The following is a 19,879-nucleotide window of genomic DNA, read 5'->3' on the forward strand; positions in this document are numbered from 1 at the left end:
CTCACAGTCCTACCCAAAACTAAGAATTTTGAAAATTGGCCTGATTGTCTATGCTAGAGCATTCCAGATAATTGGAGCAGCTCAGGAGAAGTCTTAGAGAAAGGAGTAAGAGGTTCTGGTTATGGAGAATAATAATCCTAGATTACTGGCAGAAGAGAGAGCAAAGGTAGGTTGGTAGTCTGAGATGAGGGAGGGTATAAAGGATTGCAGAACTATTTATTAGAATTTATTAGAATTTGTGGGTGAGACTCATAAGCTAAAAATGTGTTTCGTTATGGATAGGCAACCAGTGCAATGACTGGCACAGTATAGATGAACAGCGCTCCACTCGGGTGTAGTAATACCAACAAGTTTTTTTATTCAGCCACAGTGAAGCAACGTTTCGACCATAAACTGGTCTTTTTCAAGCTTGACTAGACTTGACTTGACTGGACTATTTGGATTATCCAGGAAGGTTCCCATGACATGGAACGGGCGCCCCAATAAGTGAGTGCCATCAGCCCCCCTTTTTTATGTGTTGGCACAGTAGAGAGACTTCAGTGAAGCAGATGTACAAAAAAATGAGCCTGGCTGCTGCATTCAGTATAGATTGGAGAGGGAAAAGTTTAGAGAGCAGAAGAGCAATTAGTAATTCATTAAAGTAATCAAGTATCAGTAAGAGTTTTGGTTGTTTTTACAGAAAGAAAAGAGTAGATTCTGGAGTTGAATTTGAGATACAGGTGGAAAGGGTGTGGAAGTGATTCAGTATAAAAAGTGAGGGACGAAGTGAGTCCCTATCCTCTAGAAGTGGAAGAACGAAATGCCTGTATAAGGGGAATTGCACAGGTTGACCAATTAAAAACGGGATAAAGTGGTTCCCCCATTTAGAGAAAATATATCACAATGCTTTAGGTACCTCATTTGAGAGCAGTGACCCTAATTCCAGTGGTGTGTCACTTACTGGCTTGCTTGCAGCAGTTTTGAAAAAAATCGCTGTTTTATCAACTGCAGATCTCCTAACTCTCTTAATGCTGAGCTTTGTGTAATCCCACCCACATCTTTGTTTGGCAGCTTTCTGTGTACATAGTCACAATGCTTATTTCTGAATAATCTCTCCCCCTCCACTGCATCAGCTGACAGACGCGTGCATAGGCAGAAAGCTGCCACTTAGTAGTGGGGGTGGAGTTATGCAGATCTCATGAATATGCAGGGCTACATGGCACTAGTGATAATCTGCTATCTGTTGATAAAACAGTAATTTTATCAAAACTACAGCAAGCAGCTGTAAGTGACACATCATTGCATTGTCCCCTCATCCCGATCCTGGTCTGCATGGCTTCTCATTTCCATCCTGGCATGCATGGCTCCTCATCCCTATACTGGTATGCATGGCCTCCTCATCCCTATCTTGGTATGCAAGGCTCATCATATTTATCCTGGTATGCATGGCTCCTCATCCCTATCCTGGTCTGCATGGCTCCTCATCCCTATCCTGGTCTGCATGGCTCCTCATCCCTATACTGGTATGCATGGCTCCTCATCCCTATCCTGGTCTGCCTGGCTCCTCATCCCTATCCTGGTATGCATGGCTCTTCATCCCTATCCTTTGTATGCATGGCTCCTCATCCCCATCCTGGTATGCATGGCTCTTCATCCCTTTCCTTTGTATGCATGGCTCCTCATCCCTATCCTGGTATGCATGGCTCCTCATCCCTATCCTGGTATGCATGGCTCTTCATCCCTATCCTGGTATGCATGGCTCCTCATCCTGGTACGCATGCCCCCCTCATACCCTTCCTGGTCTGCATAGCTCCTCATCCCTATCCTCATATGCATGGCTCCTCATCTCTATCCTGGAGTGAATGGCTCCTCACTCCCATCCTGGTCTGCATTGCTCCTCATCCCTATCCTGGTCTGCATGGCTCTTATCCCTATCCTGGTATGCGTGGCCTCTTCGTCCCCATCCTGGTATGCATTGCTCCTCACTCCCATCCTTGTCTGTATGGCTCCTCATCCCTATCCTGGTCTGCATGGCTCTTATCCCTATCCTGGTATGCATGGCCTCCTCATCCCCATCCTGGTATGCATGGCCTCCTCATCCCTATCTTGGTATGCATGGCCTCCTCATCCCTATCTTGGTATGCAAGGCTTATCATCTTTATCCTGGTGTGCATGGCTCCTCATCCCTGTCCTGGTCTGCATGGCTCCTCATCCCTATCCTGGTCTGCCTGGCTCCTCATCCCTATCCTTTGTATGCATGGCTCTTCATCCCTTTCCTTTGTATGCATGGCTCCTCATCCCTATCCAGGTATGCATGGCTCTTCATCCCTATCCTGGTATGAATGGCCTCCTCATCCCCATCCTGGTATGCATGGCTCCTCATCCTGGTATGCATGGCCCCCTCATACCCATCCTGGTCTGCATAGCTCCTCATCCCTATCCTCGTATGCATGGCTCCTCATCTCTATCCTGGTGTGCATGGCTCCTCATTCCCATCCTGGTCTGCATGTCTCCTCATCCCTATCCTGGTCTGCATGGCTCTTATCCCTATCCTGGTATGCATGGCCTCCTCGTCCCCATCCTGGTATGCATGGCTCCACATCCTGGTCTGCATGGCCCTCTCATACCCATCCTGGTCTGCACAGCTCCTCATCCCTATTCTGGTATGCATGGCCTCCTCATCCCTATCCTTGTATGCATGGCTCCTGGTCAGTTTCCTGGTGTGCATGGCTCCTCATTCCCATCCTTGTCTGCATGGCTCCTCATCCCTTTCCTAGTCTGCATGGCTCCTCATCCCTATCCTGGTCTGCCTGTCTCCTCATCCCTATCTTGGTATGCATGGCTCCTCATCCCTATCCTGGTATGCATGGCTCTTCATCCCTTTCCTTTGTATGCATGGCTCCTCATCGCTATCCTTGTATGCGTGGCTCCTTATTCCCATCCTTGTATATGTGGCTCCTTATCCCCATCCTTTTCTGCATGGCTCCTTATCCTCATCCTGGTATGTATGATTCCTCATCCCTATCCTTGTATGCATGGCATCCTCATCTTTCACAATAACATAGTTGGAGATGTGGTCAATCTGCTAATAATTAAAGTTTTTTTTTTTTAGTTACTGAAAGCCGCCTCCCCAAACTATAGTTTGTCAAAAACAAGCTAACTGTGCTTTGCTGGCCCTTCCTGGCTCCCGATGTCTGTTATTATCTGCAGCGCTGATATCACATCAACAGTGCTGCAGCCAATCAGTTCTGAGCAGCTCATGCCATCAACTCGAGCAGAGCCGTTGACATGATGTCAGAGCTGTAGACATTAGCAGATACTAGGAGCTGTAGTGGAAACAGCGCTGGACCAAGGGTGATGTGAGTAAAGCACAGTTTGTTTTTTCCATAAAAATTCAAGTTGGGGAATAGGGGTTTTCTTGAACAACAACATTTCTTCATTATGTCATAGAATAGAAAGAAGGTGCAGGCTGATGGTGCATTTAGTCGAGTAGATAATATGTGAACAAGTGTTCGAAGGAATTCTCAGTCCTCAATATCTGTTCGTGTAAACTTTCTGGTGATCATCTGATATAAACAAGCAAAATGATCATTCATCTGGTAGAAAATGTATGCCAATAATGTCAAGTGGACATTGGCTAAAAATGTACAGTGGATGTGCTGTTGATAATATGACATTGTATGGAGACAGAACAACCATATTGGCAGGTGTTGTGTCCTGGAACCATGCAACGGCCTGTGAGTGCCAATGGACTGGAATATAGTTGATCAATGCTAATTAAGATACATTGATTTTCTCACACAGTATGTGCTGTAGAAGGAAGAAAACCATTAGCACATAGGGAACCTTTGGTTATGACTTTTGCTGTGCTTCGTTGAGTTAAAATATCACTATGACAAATAGATTTTCCTTCCGTGTTCGAATGGTTTTCATCTGGACACTGGATTCTCCCAACACAGAAAAACATACACCTTTGTTTTTTGGTACCAAATTCAATTTGCTCCAAGAGGAATTAATTTGAGAGGTAGTTTCTTTACAAGCTCTGAAAGGGTTATGAACAGAGATAAAAAGATCCTCTTTAAAGTACTCCAAATTCATCATTTTTTATGCCAGAAAAATGTACACATTAATAAGGTTAACTTAAAATTAAAAATGGCACAAAAATCCACAAACTATCAAAATCTTCTTTACCAATGCTTACAATAGAAAACTAGGTTTTTGTCTAGCTACAAGGGGGCATATTTATCAAAACTGTCTAATTCTTAGACAATATAAAGTTGGATTAGACAGTCTTAAATTAAGATTTATTACTGGTTTATGCTGTTTGAGAAATCTGTCTAATTTGTAAGGTTGTCTTGTCGAGGTTTATGCCACATATAAGTTGGCTTACTTTGTGCAAGAAATATGCACTGCAATTTTGGGATATTCTTTTGCAAGTTAAACCATGCCTTTTTTTCCGATAAGCCATTACTTTTTTCCAATAAGCCATGCCTTTTTTGATAAGCCATGCCTTTTTTTTCAATAAGCCATGCCATTTTTTCCAATAAGCTATGCCTTTTTTCCAATAAGCCATGCATTTTTTCCAATAAGCCATGCCTTTTTTCCAATAAGCCATGCCTTTTTTCCAATAAGCCATGCCTTTTTGATAAGCCATGCCTTTTTTTCAATAAGCCATGCCATTTTTTCCAATAAGCCATGCCTTTTTTCCAATAAGCCATGTCTTTTTTCCAATAAGCCATTCATTTTTTCCAATAAGCCATGCCTTTTTTCCGATAAGCCATGCTTTTTTCCCGATAAGCCATGCTTCTTTCTAATAAGCCATGCCTTTTTTCCATAAGCCATGCCTTTTTTTGATAAGCCATGCCTTTTTTTCCAATAAGCCATGCCTTTTTTTCCGATAAGCCATGCCTTTTTTCCAATAAGCCATGCCTTTTATTCCGATAAGCCATGCCTTTTTCAGATAAGCCATTCTTTTTTTGATAAGCCATGCCTTTTTTCCATTAAGCCATGCCTTTTTTCCTAAAAGCTATTCCCTTTTTCGGCAAATCCACACATCTTAGTAGAGCGAATCTTAAAATGTGTCTAAAACACATAACAAATATGATGCAAGTTGTAAAAAAAATGTGTTTTTTATGCAAATTACAAATATGATGCAAGTTGTAAAAAAAGTGTGTTTTTTTATGCAAATTTCTCCACAATTTTGGAGCATTCATCTTGATAAATTTGCCCCTGTAAGTTTAATAAGATTATACTATGAGACCAATGTTTTTTTTGTCTCGTAGTATTTATAAAGCGGTATTCTCAAGTTAGAACATTGCTCTGAAGGGAACCTGTCACCAGAAAAAAATGGTATTAACCTGTAGATGTGGAGTTAATCTTCAGGTTAATAGCTTTATTAAACTGCACAGTGCCCGCCAAACATTGCCTGGAGAAAATTAATTATTTACCTCGGCAGCATTAGAGTTTCAGTCACAGGGTTGGTGCCGGTGCGGGTTTAGCCACAACTCTAAGTATACACAGCGGCGGATGTAACCGCTCTCCCTGTACTAGCTGACAATGGCTGTGTATTGGGGTTGGCTGTTAGTCAGGGCCAGGGGCATGGTTGCAGCCGCCGTTCCGTATTCTCAGAGCAGTGACTGAACCAGCACCAGCGCCGCCCTCGTGACTGAAACTGGAACACTGCTGAGGGGAATAAAGTTCATTTTCTTAAAGCAGTGTTCGGCTAAATGCAGGGGCATTGGGCAGGTTAATAACGCTATTAACCTGCAGATTAACCCCATATCTGCATGTTATTAGTGTTTTTTCAGATAACAGCCAGGTTCCCTTTAATTATTTGGCTATCATGAAAACAAACAAGTTTGGAATTGAGTCCTTCTATATGCTGTCATGGATATCTGAATGTGATATAGCAGAAATTGTGCTGAGCTTTACAGATTTACTAATAGTATACTTCTGCTGCTCACCAGAGCCATCTCTCCAGGAGGAGAGCCCGCCCTGCCAGAAACCAGGAACTGAGGAGACTGTTAGGGAAGTATATAGCTCTGAGCTGCTCATGAGAAAGCTTGTTAATACCCCTTTAACGTTATTTTATGCCAAATTCTTCAAAATGGCAAAGGTGGTTCTTGAATTTTTGCCGAATATAAAAAATCTGTGTATATTTACGAAAAATACATTCAGTTAAAGTGTCACAAAATTTAAGCAAAAATTTCAGAACTGTAATATATTTGCTCATACATTAGAAAACTATTCAAAAAGTCACAATGGACGAATCAGCCGAAACCTCAAACTTAATGGTGATCACAAAAATACAGGCAATCACATACTAAATATATTTATTTACAGATATAAAGAATAAGGCGGAAATGAAAAACAGTTGGAAAACACCAAAAACTGAAACTAGTTTATTAAAAAGTGGAATGAGATTAGTTAATAATGTAAGTTGCTATGTTCTCCCCCACTTACTTACAGAGGCATGACAACGGGTATCCATGACTCCTGTAAGACCCCTTATCTTACCTCATATCACCCCCGAGATAACGGCCACCTCTCCCTTCTCCTGTAGCAAGAGAATAACCCTATTAAAACACACGACAAATCAGGTTGGATTAATTGGCCACAGCAGCCGTTTATTAACATTTAAACATACAACAATATTGGAACAATAAACCCCGGAAGTGGATGATCCTCGAAGCCCGAAACATATATCGAACATTTTCCAGCCAAACGTCCCACCTATTTTGGCCTTATATCCGCCTTACCCCAGCCGCTATGCACGAGCTCGGAGGCAAACTCCACCCGTCAGGCCAAAACCACACACCTGTTTGTGGTTCCCCTAATAATCCCTTCCATGGGATTATCTATACCCCTTTGACCATTTTAAATCACCCCGGGGAGTCCAGGACCTATTGAGATCCCCCCCATCAATCCGCCATTTTCCACTGCCACCAACTTCGAGGACCACCACCCCCTGCCACAACATAAATGTTCTAACCCCTTAAACATGTATGTCCCTCCACACTTTCAAAGCTGTTTCGATGCCTTCTTGGATCGCCAAACACCACATATCGGTACCAACCGCATTCAAATGCACCCCATCCAACCTCCAGTAACCTCCCGTACCGGACTCCAAATTTATGTGCATCACCACTATCGCTCCATTCCTTGCCATGAAACGCGAAACAGCTTTGTTCACCTTGAGCCTTGCTTAGTTCACCCCTTCCAGTGACCTAGCACCCCGCCAAACCTTCCGCGAGACGATGTCCGACCAAACCACCAAAACCTTGGGAAACATTGCCCACAACTTTAACATGTCGAACTTAATGTCTTTTATAAGTTCTCTACACGGCCTCTTCCCCAAGTCATTACCCCCCAAGTGGATAACCAAAATTTGTGGGACCTGATCCCAGTGCACAAAACGATGAAACTCGGGCAAAAATTGACTCCAAGTCATCCCCCTTTTTCAAATCCACCTCAGTGTTGCCACGTCACGTGAAAAACCCAACTGCCGGCCATCCGGACGAACCGCTGCCCTCTGCGCCGCCCAGAACACGAACGAGTGTCCCATAATCCAAACCAGCCTTTTGTCATGTTCTGTAAGAGAATAAACAATAACATCGATCAATTCAAGAAAAACCCCCCTAATACTTGAACCATGAAATTAAACCAAACCCGGGTGAACATAAGACCGGAATCTCTCCGATTCCCACCGCCCAATTCTTTTTACCACCTCATCCCCAATCCTCTCCTGGCCGCTTCCGTTGCAGCCCCTATACGAAATGAATGCCCACTGTACTTTGCTTGTGAAATTCCCCCCGTCTCCAAACACTTCCGAAATATTGAAACAAATTGAAAACGCGACAAGAAAGAACCATCTGCATGAACCAACAGTGGGTCGGATAATACACCCCCTCTTCTCATTAACTTATCCACGCAGGTTACCGGGGACAATGGACAATCTGGAACTTCGAATAACACTAATTTACAACCTTTCCTGGTAACGTCCATTTTCGACGACCGATTGAACTCAACCACCCTGTCCGATGTAACATCCACGTCTTCCCTCCGTAAACCCCCTCCCTTGCATCTGGAAGGGCTAACCAACTCCCCCAGGTGAAATGCCCCAAAAAACGCCAATGAGAAAGCCGCTTGAAATAAAGTCACCTCCCAATCCGAGAAGCAAGCAACCCGTAACTGCCTTCCAATTGTTAACAGCTCTTCGAAGGAGACCGGTCGTCTGCTGTCAAACGACTTCTGCCCTTTTTTCCAGCCCTTTACTATTTGCGTCACCAAAAATGATTTTGTCTCATCCTGCAAACCTCTAGCCTTGAAACCAAACGCTAAACTAGCTAGGAACTTACTCACTTTGGACACCGACCAACCCGATTCCCACACATGCCCTACTAGCAACAACAGCCTATTCTTATCGTCCATCCCAGACCCGTAGGACACCTTCCAATTTTCCCATGTACTCCAAGCCTGATCATACTGCAACCAAGACCTATCTGATAACGATCTAGCGAACAACTCCCTTACGGCCCGAAGGGCAGGTTCTACAGTTCCGCTGGGCAATCCCGGCCCGCTGAGTCCAAGTAAGGTCTTGGCCCCTGAGACTGATGCCACTGTGAATGGAAAAGGACATCATCAGCATTAGTAGGCACAGCTGCCCTACAATCCGCTGCAATCCACAAGTTAAACTTTAGGCCCAAGAAAACCAGATGCTGCAGTATCCTGACGACTTCTGGAGATGCCGCAGATAACGTATTGATGGCTTCCACAACACCCGCATGCTCGCAAGAAAAACAGATTTTTTTATTCATCACCATCTCGCCCCAAACTGACAACACCACTACCTGAGGAAATAACTGAAGCAAAATCTGGTTTTGTAACAAACCTTGTTCACGCCACTTGAGTGGCCACTCCGCCACTAACCCCTGACCGCGATACTGCAAGCTGAAACCACGCTTCTCAATCACGTTAACGAAAAAGCCTAAGTCCACCGCATTCTCAACTGTCTGAATTCAAATGGATTTGCCATTATATTCCTCCAAGAAAAGAGCCCACACCATCAAATCCTGCTTCAAATCCTTTGTCAATCTGATGAAATGTAGGGGAGACTTCACTCCCGCTGTCGCCAAAGATAAACGCCGACAAAATGCACGGCCCATCAGCATAATCCTGCAAGCAAAGTTCAGCTTGCCCAATAAAGATTGTAAATCGTGTAGCGTTATCTTACGCCGCGTACTTGCTTTTCTAACTTCCTCCCGAAAAGCGACTAGCTTGTCATCGGGCAATCTACATTCCATCGCCACAGTATCAATTTCTATGCCTAGAAAACTCAGTGTCGTCGCTGGCCCGACAGTCTTATCAGCCGCTAACGGAACTCCAAAACCTTTTGCTACCCTCTCCATCATGTGCAGTAGAATCGAGCAAACCGTAGAGTGTGGCAGGCCTACAAACATAAAATCGTCGCGGTAATGTAAACAAGAATTCAAACCAGATACATCCTTAACGACCCATTCAAAGAATGTACTAAATGCCTCAAAAGAGGCACACGATAGCGAGCAGCCCATGGGAAGAGAACGATCAATGAAAAAATCTCCATCCCAAAAACAACCTAACAAGTGCATACTCTCAGGGTGCACTGGTAACAGGCGAAACGCCGCCTCGATATCCGTCTTTGCCATCAAAGCCCCCCTACCGCACAGCTGTACCAGATTCATTGCTACATCGAACGACATGTAAGAAACCGCACACAGTTGAGGATCGATACCGTCATTCACTGACAGACCTTTGGGAAATGATAAATGACGAATAAGCCTAAATGTGTTAGGCTCCTTCTTCGGAACCACTCCGAGCGGTGACACCCTCAAATTACTGATCAGAGCCGTTGCAAAAGGTCCCGCCATCCTACCCAGATCAACCTCTTTCTTCAATTTTTCGGAAACCACGCTAGGAAACTGCAATGCCGATTTTAGGTTCTTTTTTGACAAACAAACATCGTGCTCAATAAACGGAATTTTAAAACCATAACCAAAACCTTCCCTCAAAAGTGACGCTGCTGCTACGTCTGGGTATCTATTTAGATACACCTCCATCGCGTCCAGTCGCACCGGCATCTCCCCTTTTTTCAGCAACGTCTCCCCCTCTTGTTTTTCCCCCTCTAAAACATCTAGACGTCCCATGTGCGCCCCCACAACCTGAGCATTCGTGCTTGAATTTACACTTGCTCCCAAACCTACAGGTCCCCTCATTAAAGGAGAAACACAGTCCCTTCTGCATTGCGACCGAGTGTCCTGACTGCCCTGAACTCCCGGCGCCCCCTTGAAATGGCTGGCTTCCCTGATTTGCTCTAGCTGGTGCCATAATTCTGATCCATAATGCTATGTCCTTATGATCCCAACGTATGCCCGGTCGGACTGCCTTGCGCTGCCTGAACTGCTCGTTGTATCTCAGCCAGCCTTGCCCGCCATACACTCGGTAAGCCTCCCCAATTGCATCCATATAGCAAAAGAGTCCTGAAAAATTTTCTGGTGCCTTTTCGCCTATCACGCTCGCCAATATAGCAAACGCCTGCAACCAATTAGAAAATGAACGAGGGATCAGACGGTACCTCCTCTTCTCTTCATCATCTTTTTTGGAATCATCTCTTCTTAATCTATCAAGATTGAATCTCTCTAACGGTAATAATGAAAAAATATCCACATAATCCCCCTTCCAGATCTTTTCTTTCACTTCCTCCTTCAAATGGGAACCCAGCGGTCCCTCAAAACCTACATATACTTCACTCCTAGCTGAATCATCCAAACGCACCGCCTCCTCGTTTTCCTTTTCTTTGCTAGCCCCTGCATTATGGGTCGCACCTCCCAAATCGGCTGACCCAGTCCCCCTTTCCGCTTCACTGCCGCCCCCCCGACGCAGCTGAGACCGCTGCACCCTGGCCCCCACACTGCGAAACTACCTCGGTGCTTGTTAACATCCCTATACCCGCTGACCTTTCCGCCCTCCCTAACCACGCCGCTGCAGGTGACCCCCCCCCCCCCACCGAGGGTCCCCGTACCATATTCTAGCTAAATCTCTAAGGCCATGTAGTATTAAGCCCATCCCCCCGCTAGCACCCCCCATAAATGCCTCCCGTTCCCTGACCTCATTAGGAGCTAAGCAGGGGTTAAATATAGAAAATTGCTGGCTCTCACCTGGCTGCCTGGGCGCTGTGAACCCAGCAGCCGAAGGTCCTGGATCCTGGCGAAGGTGTGCTGGTCTCATGCTGGATCTGTCTGTTGTTGGCTCCGCAGCTCCCGGGTCAACCTGCCTCACCAGCTGCCCACAGCCAGAAGCAAGCAAACTGGCAACCATTGCAGGGACCCTCGGAGCCGCTGCCATGGTCCATGGTGCGCCGCCATCTTGGGGAGGTCCCTGGTCCTGGTGCAGGGCTGATGCGGTGCCATCTTGTTGAAGTCCCTGGTCACGTGGCGCCGTGCTCCCTGCTGCGGTGCCATCTTGCTGGAGACCCTGGCCGTGCGGCGATGCTGCAGCGCTGCTGAGCGAGGCTGCTGATCGCTGTCCGCCGCTCACCGGAGCCGCCCCCACCGCACCGTGCCCAGAATGCCTGTCATGCGCCGCTCCACCCGGCGCAATGGAAGACAGGCCGGCGGGCTGTCGGCTGCTGGGCCACCGACGCATAGGGGCCCGCCCCCTGGCTCCTCATGCTCCTCCACGCCGAGCAGGGCCAGCCGGAATGCTGGCGCCTGCCGCTCCTGGTCCCAGATCCCATCGCCTCTGTGCTGCGGGGGGGAGGACCCCAGCCTCTGTTGTAGGTCCCAGCCTGCGGGTCCCTGGAGGGGCTCCGAATGCGGCCGGACCCAAGGGGTAACCTCAGCACTTAGGCGCGCATCCTGCTGGAGGAGGACCGACCCCTGGAGCAGGCTATTTACCGAGGCCTGCAGCCAATCTGTCCCTTGGGTGCCCGTTGCGTCCCGAAGCTGTTGCAGCAAGGCCTCACGTCCATCGTTGTGGGTACTAAGAAGCTTCCGTCTCTGGCCGGTGAGTACCCAAATGGTTGCCCCACTAACATGGCCACCCCCTTTTATAAAGTCCCCTCTACCCTGCCCCCGACCCCTCCTTCTCCCTTCAAATTCAAAAAACTCCATCCCTCCCATCAGCTCTCTGTTAACCCTATACCCCCCAGCACTCCTATAAGCTGTCTATTGTCACACGTTTCCCTGTCATGGCGGCCTCCCCTAAGGGCCAGAGGCCCAGTACGGCCTTTCTTATTAAGTACTTTTGTAATATGCACAGAATACAGAATATTATTCAGGAATGTGCAAATTAAAAAGTTCCTGTTGGAGATGTGTTGAATAGAAAGAGTTATGTATCAGAAGCAGTAGTGGTGATATGTGTGCATGTAGACTTGTAGACCGGAGTACGCAGCATCTTCTTTACCCTGTGCACAGGAATGTTAGCGGCTGTGGAGTGGAATATAACAGCAGTGTGGAATGTGATGAATGTAACCCACTTTCTCTCTGTTTATTAGATGTAAATCAATATGACAGTTGCATGCACATTATAAACATAAATCCCTCCTTTCCATTTGCCGCGAAGCTTGGTTATTAGCAGTACTATTTTAGAGATGGTTCTACCACCAAAATTGCTCTCATATAATTCCCAGCAGCTCAGTTTGTCTGTAAAGGAGCTTTAATTATTGCACCTAATTTTCTTTTGAGTAATACAACGAAAAAGTGAAAAGATCTGCTCATGTCTTTCTTAATAGATAAGATGTTTAGACTGATTTTAAATGGGTCAACTTCTTGGGTACTTGGGCTTGGACTGGCCCACAGGAGAACAGGATAATCCTCCAGTGGGCCTCTGTGCAGGAGTAGGACACACCCTCTTATATGAGCAGTACTTCGCACATTATACTGAATCACTATGTACAGAGAAAGGCGGCATCTTATTTATTTAACAATCTACCCAGTTTATTGATATATGAATTTGTGATTGAGGATAATGTCACATTTGCATGTAGCTGAAAAGGGGAGCCCTAAAATTGGTTAGCGGTGGAGTTGATTACTGGTGGGTCCTTGGCTTCCCAGTCTGACACTGCCTGGCTATATACAAAAATAATGGGTTTAACAAGAACTGACATACTGGATACACATACAAGAATGTGTGGTCCTAAACATGCAGGACCGAACTATGAGAGCGCAACCGCAACTCCACAAGATATAAGAGAAACCTACAAGCGAACAGGAGTAAACTCTCATGTATAAATGTAGAAAAGTAAATAGAGCCCTGAGTCTCAGAATAATAATATCAAAAAGTGAAATTTTATTTAGACAAGGCTCATAATAAATACAAAACGTGGCTAAAAGCCTAAATACACAAAACAAGACTCGAGAGCAAGGAGAAACCACATAAAAATAACTAACTGCCCAAAGAGGTATACCCCTAAATGTTGGTGTTTATGAGAGGAAGACGGATGGGTGAATTAGGCATCCCACCACAAAAAGGCCAATATATAGGGAGCCAGCGTATGCTAACATTCCAACCCATACACTCAATATATAGCCACTCATACAACCAAACATAACAGTATCTTACCCATGTGGGAAAGGAGAACCTCGATAGGCAGCAGGAAGGGCCCCAACGCGCGTTTCGCGAAGTTGGCTTCCTCAGGGGACCATAAGAAACACACCCCAGCAGCCAGCTATATATACTGACTAGGTGGCACCCAATCCAATCAGAGACGCCGTGCCAGGTGCGGCGCGTGCGCCGTGCCACCCGCAGCGACAACTATCACCTTCCAACAGTGTACTTACTGAATAACACACAGCTAAATCAGCAGGCGCCGCGCCAAATGCGGCGCGTGCGCAATACCGCCCGCAGCGCCAGACGTCACCTCCGGCAATCCAGACCTCGGCGCGGGTCACGGAAAAACATTTCCTGTGACGTCAAAGACCCGCGCCGGGTCTTACAGATGCCTTCAGCGACGCGGACGGAGTCAGGGCGGAAGTGCGCACGCGCACAACGCGGCGGCCATCTTGCTTCCTGGATGGAAAGTGGGCAGAGGGTAGAAGAGCTGCCGGTGGGTATAACAAGCTGCGGTATAAATACAAAAAAGAAAGCATGACACCAATAAAAGCACTGTTTAGGAGAAAAAGAGGACAACACAAAACAAAAACAGATGAAGGCGTACAAATAGGATCCCAGGCAGTAACAATAGAAACAGAACATTTAAACTGTAATAGTCCATCAGTGTTCTGATCCAAGGTGTACGCAATCCAGAAGGTGCTCATTCGCAGTCGATATGTAAATAATTTTGTTCCACGTTATGGAGAAATTAATCCACATCTAGCCCAACTGGTCAGAGGAAGATATGTTTCGGGAGCACATAAGACAATGGACCTCTTATCACTAAACAAATAAGAAATGGAAATAAAACAAGAATTAAAATACAAAATAAACAACACCCAAAAACCACAAGGGAGAATAAGGTGGCGTGAATGCAATCTGTCCAAATGACAGATGCCACTGTTAGTCTAACTCTAATATTACAAATACACAATCCGGAGGGAGTATATATATGCACGTACGTATATACGCAATGAAGCCATGAAGGAAATGCAGCAATAAAATAAATGAAAATTAAATGAAAATTAATATACAGTCTATATTTCCTAGAAAAGTAGGGCACACATCCGCAAATTACTATTAAAGGAAAGAGGCAAAAGATAGTTGTTCATTAAGACCGTGCGGGGACATCGTGCCCAAATTCACGATCCAGCGGCATTCCAGCTGCGCCAAAATGCGTTTACGGTCACCCCCTCTAATGCCACAGTGTACCTTGTCTATGCCACGAACCTTAAAGGAAACGGGGTCACAGCCATGGCACAATCTAAAATGCCGAGGGACCGGTTCCAACTCAGTGGTATCCACCACATTTTTGGCCGCAATGATACCCCGCACGTGCTCACGCACCCTTACCCTCAATTCACGAGATGTGAGTCCCACATAGCCGAGATTACAGGCACAGGCGGCATAGTACACCACAAAGGTACTGTGACACGTAATATGATTGGTGATGCGATATTCCTTATCACCATTAGCTGATGTAAATGATGTTGCTCTAACGCAATTACGACAGGCCAGACATGACCCACACGGAAAGAAGCCCCATTTTTGTTTGCTCATCCCAAAAAGGGGGGCCGATGTTGCCACATAGTGGCTTTTTGTCAAGATGTCTTTCAAATTTCTTCCTCTCCTTGCTGTTAGGAGAGGATATTTGGGAATCAATCTTTCCAAAGTAGGTTCGGTCTTGAGGACCGGCCAGTGTTTAGATAGGATATCCCGAATGGACCCCCATTGGTCATTATATGTCGTTATAAAACGTACAGGTTGTTCTCTCTCTGCTGCCCTGGTTCTCAAAGTGCCAAGAAGATGTTCTCTTGGCACTCTCTTTGCTCGCAAATATCCCTTTTTAATACACCTGTTACTGTACCCCCTTTCCCGGAACCTGCTGGAAAGGTCACGGGCCTGGGCCTCAAACATTCCATCCAATGAGCAAATCCTCCTCATGCGTAAGAACTGTCCAATGGGGACAGCTCGTATCGTAGAGGAGATATGAGCACTGGATGCATGTAGAAGTGCATTTACTGACGTTTCCTTACGGAAAACGTCTGTTTGTAGCATCCCTGAGTCATCAATCAGAATTTTCACATCCAGAAAGTCAATGGTTTTAGAAGCAATCTTATATGTGAGTCTGATATTATATTGATTCTGATTTAACTCATGGATGAAATGTCGAAGCCCAGGCTCGCCACCCTGCCAAATGAAAAGGATGTCATCAATATAGCGATACCAGCACTGCGCCTGGGAGGCGGCGCATGCGCCATCCCCGAAAACCTCCCTCTCCCAATAGCCGAGAAAGAGGTTTGCGTACGATGGCGCACACGCCGCGCCCATCGCAGTGCCGCGCTGTTGTAAAAAATAGCGATCCTTAAAAACGAAAAAATTGTGTGTCAAAATAAATTCCAGCAGTTCCAGGACGAGGGAGCACAGATCAGGATTTAGGTTGCTTGATTCTAAATAGAATCTAGCAGCCCTTATACCATCTGTATGACCAATGCTTGTATAAAGCGACTCGACATCAATTGTTGCGAGAAGCATGTCTGGTTCCATAACCAGGCCATCAAGTTTCCTCAGGACGTCCGTAGTGTCTCTGACATAGGAGGGCAGCGTCTCAACCAATGGATGAAGGTAGTATTCAATGAATTTACAGGCCGGATCGCATAGCCCTCCCATGCCAGAGACAATCGGACGCCCAGGAGGTGTAACAGGGTCCTTATGGACCTTGGGCAGCAAATATAGTGTTGGTATCACTGGGGTTTTAACATATAGTCCATCAAAAAATTTTTTGGGGATAATCCCTAATTGGAAAGCCCTATCTAAAATTTCATACAACAGCTCCGAGAACGTTGCCAACGGATTTTTGGGTAGGGGTATATATCCCTCCCTATCCCTCAGTTGGCGAAGGGCCTCCCTTTCGTACATGTCCGTCGGCCAGATCACCACGTTCCCCCCCTTGTCTGCGGGCTTAATGACCACGTCAGTCATAGATCTCAGTTCTTTCAGGGCCTGACGTTGTGATCTACTTAGATTATCGCCCCCCCTACTCTGTGAAATGGCTTTAAAATCGGCCAAAACCAATTTATTGAAAATCTCAACTTGGGGGCATAAAGAAAAGGGGGGGAACGTGGAAGACCTAGGTACGACGGAAGCAGGAAAGGTACCTTTGCTGGGAGTAGCGCTATCACTTTCAAGTTCTTCCAGAGTAGCCAGAATCTCTCGATCCATAGTGGAGTCTAAGCCGCCCGTGCCCGTTGGTCTCGCATGCAATTTGCGGAGTATGACCTTCCGCAAAAAAAGCTGCAAATCCTTCATGGCTACAAAAAAATTAAAACCATTAGTAGGAACAAACGTCAAGCCCAATTTCAAAACTTCCTCCTGGGACTTAGACAACACATGCCCAGAGAGGTTAATTACCTCCAAATTTGTAGTAGTTTTGGATTTCTTCTCCAACGATTGTGGAGGGGTCAATTTCCTTTTATTATATGATGAACCTTTTCTATATGCATGCTTGCCCAGTCCCAGGCGTAAATTCTGTTGAATGGCAGAATGACTACCAGAAGACATCTCCTCCTCCATAGATGAGGCTGAGGAAAAGGAGTTGCGATGGGATCTAGTTGTTGTTAAAGGTAGACTCTGTTTCTTTCTCCATTTATATACTCGATTATTAGAGAAATCTGATACGTCTCGTTGATATTTCTTAGTTTTTGAAGCTACTATTTCTTTTTCCCATTTCACGAAGTCATTCTCCAATTCTTTATTGAGCTTACTAATGGCCTCTTTATCAAGTTTACTCGCCAACTCTCCCTGTATCTCATTAATATCAATCTCCAATTCACTCAGGGAGACGGCATTAGACTTGATAAGTAGTCTCATAAAGCCATTTGAACAGTTTGTAGCAAAATCCTCCCATTCTTTTTTAAAAGAATCATTTTCAACAGAGAAGGAGGGAAAAACCTGGACCCTCAGGCCCCTAGGTATTAACCCCTTCTCTATCAAGGAAGTTCAAGGAAGGATTTATTCCACCAGATACGTGTTTTTCGATTGTACAAATTTTTGAGTTTAGTAATCACGTCACCAGTCTCTCTTGTGTCGGGAACCGCAGGTGGTTCTCCCCCAAACATCTCATCAAGTTTTGTTAACCATGCCTTTTCACGTGCTTTATGATCCATAGAGTCAGTAAAGGATGCTGTGAAGATACACAGAATAAATATGGGTTTAACAAGAACTGACATACTGGATACACATACAAGAATGTGTGGTCCTAAACATGCAGGACCGAACTATGAGAGCGCAACCGCAACTCCACAAGATATAAGAGAAACCTACAAGCGAACAGGAGTAAACTCTCATGTATAAATGTAGAAAAGTAAATAGAGCCCTGAGTCTCAGAATAATAATATCAAAAAGTGAAATTTTATTTAGACAAGGCTCATAATAAATACAAAACGTGGCTAAAAGCCTAAATACACAAAACAAGACACGAGAGCAAGGAGAAACCACATAAAAATAACTAACTGCCCAAAGAGGTATACCCCTAAATGTTGGTGTTTATGAGAGGAAGACGGATGGGTGAATTAGGCATCCCACCACAAAAAGGCCAATATATAGGGAGCCAGCGTATGCTAACATTCCAACCCATACACTCAATATATAGCCACTCATACAACCAAACATAACAGTATCTTACCCATGTGGGAAAGGAGAACCTCGATAGGCAGCAGGAAGGGCCCCAACGCGCGTTTCGCGAAGTTGGCTTCCTCAGGGGACCATAAGAAACACACCCCAGCAGCCAGCTATATATACTGACTAGGTGGCACCCAATCCAATCAGAGACGCCGTGCCAGGTGCGGCGCGTGCGCCGTGCCACCCGCAGCGACAACTATCACCTTCCAACAGTGTACTTACTGAATAACACACAGCTAAATCAGCAGGCGCCGCGCCAAATGCGGCGCGTGCGCAATACCGCCTGCAGCGCCAGACGTCACCTCCGGCAATCCAGACCTCGGCGCGGGTCACGTAAAAACATTTCCTGTGACGTCAAAGACCCGCGCCGGGTCTTACAGATGCCTTCAGCGACGCGGACGGAGTCAGGGCGGAAGTGCGCACGCGCACAACGCGGCGGCCATCTTGCTTCCTGGATGGAAAGTGGGCAGAGGGTAGAAGAGCTGCCGGTGGGTATAACAAGCTGCGGTATAAATACAAAAAAGAAAGCATGACACCAATAAAAGCACTGTTTAGGAGAAAAAGAGGACAACACAAAACAAAAACAGATGAAGGCGTACAAATAGGATCCCAGGCAGTAACAATAGAAACAGAACATTTAAACTGTAATAGTCCATCAGTGTTCTGATCCAAGGTGTACGCAATCCAGAAGGTGCTCATTCGCAGTCGATATGTAAATAATTTTGTTCCACGTTATGGAGAAATTAATCCACATCTAGCCCAACTGGTCAGAGGAAGATATGTTTCGGGAGCACATAAGACAATGGACCTCTTATCACTAAACAAATAAGAAATGGAAATAAAACAAGAATTAAAATACAAAATAAACAACACCCAAAAACCACAAGGGAGAATAAGGTGGCGTGAATGCAATCTGTCCAAATGACAGATGCCACTGTTAGTCTAACTCTAATATTACAAATACACAATCCGGAGGGAGTATATATATGCACGTACGTATATACGCAATGAAGCCATGAAGGAAATGCAGCAATAAAATAAATGAAAATTAAATGAAAATTAATATACAGTCTATATTTCCTAGAAAAGTAGGGCACACATCCGCAAATTACTATTAACTGCCCTCTTTGGGCAGTTAGTTATTTTTATGTGGTTTCTCCTTGCTCTCGTGTCTTGTTTTGTGTATTTAGGCTTTTAGCCACGTTTTGTATTTATTATGAGCCTTGTCTAAATAAAATTTCACTTTTTGATATTATTATTCTGAGACTCAGGGCTCTATTTACTTTTCTACATTTATACAAAAATAATGTCCTGCAAACAAGTCAAATAAATTCTGTATTTCAAGGGATGAACCAATATGTGTTGCCCACATTGCTAACTCCTGGGGAGGTCTTACCTCTTCTGTAGGGACAAGGAAGCCAAGCAATTATTACAGTCACAGGCAGCTGCTTTCTTCCACGGCTCTGCTGCTGTATGCATGGAAGAGCAAAATTCTCGTGTGTTTCTCCCTCCTGGGACAAAGTAGTACCATACCAGACTTTTCATTACGCTTATGTGTGAGGTATGACAGCCTGCTTGAAATACAAATACAATT

The sequence above is a fragment of the Ranitomeya imitator genome, chromosome 1, assembly GCF_032444005.1.
Source record: "Ranitomeya imitator isolate aRanImi1 chromosome 1, aRanImi1.pri, whole genome shotgun sequence".
Lineage (NCBI taxonomy): Eukaryota > Metazoa > Chordata > Amphibia > Anura > Dendrobatidae > Ranitomeya > Ranitomeya imitator.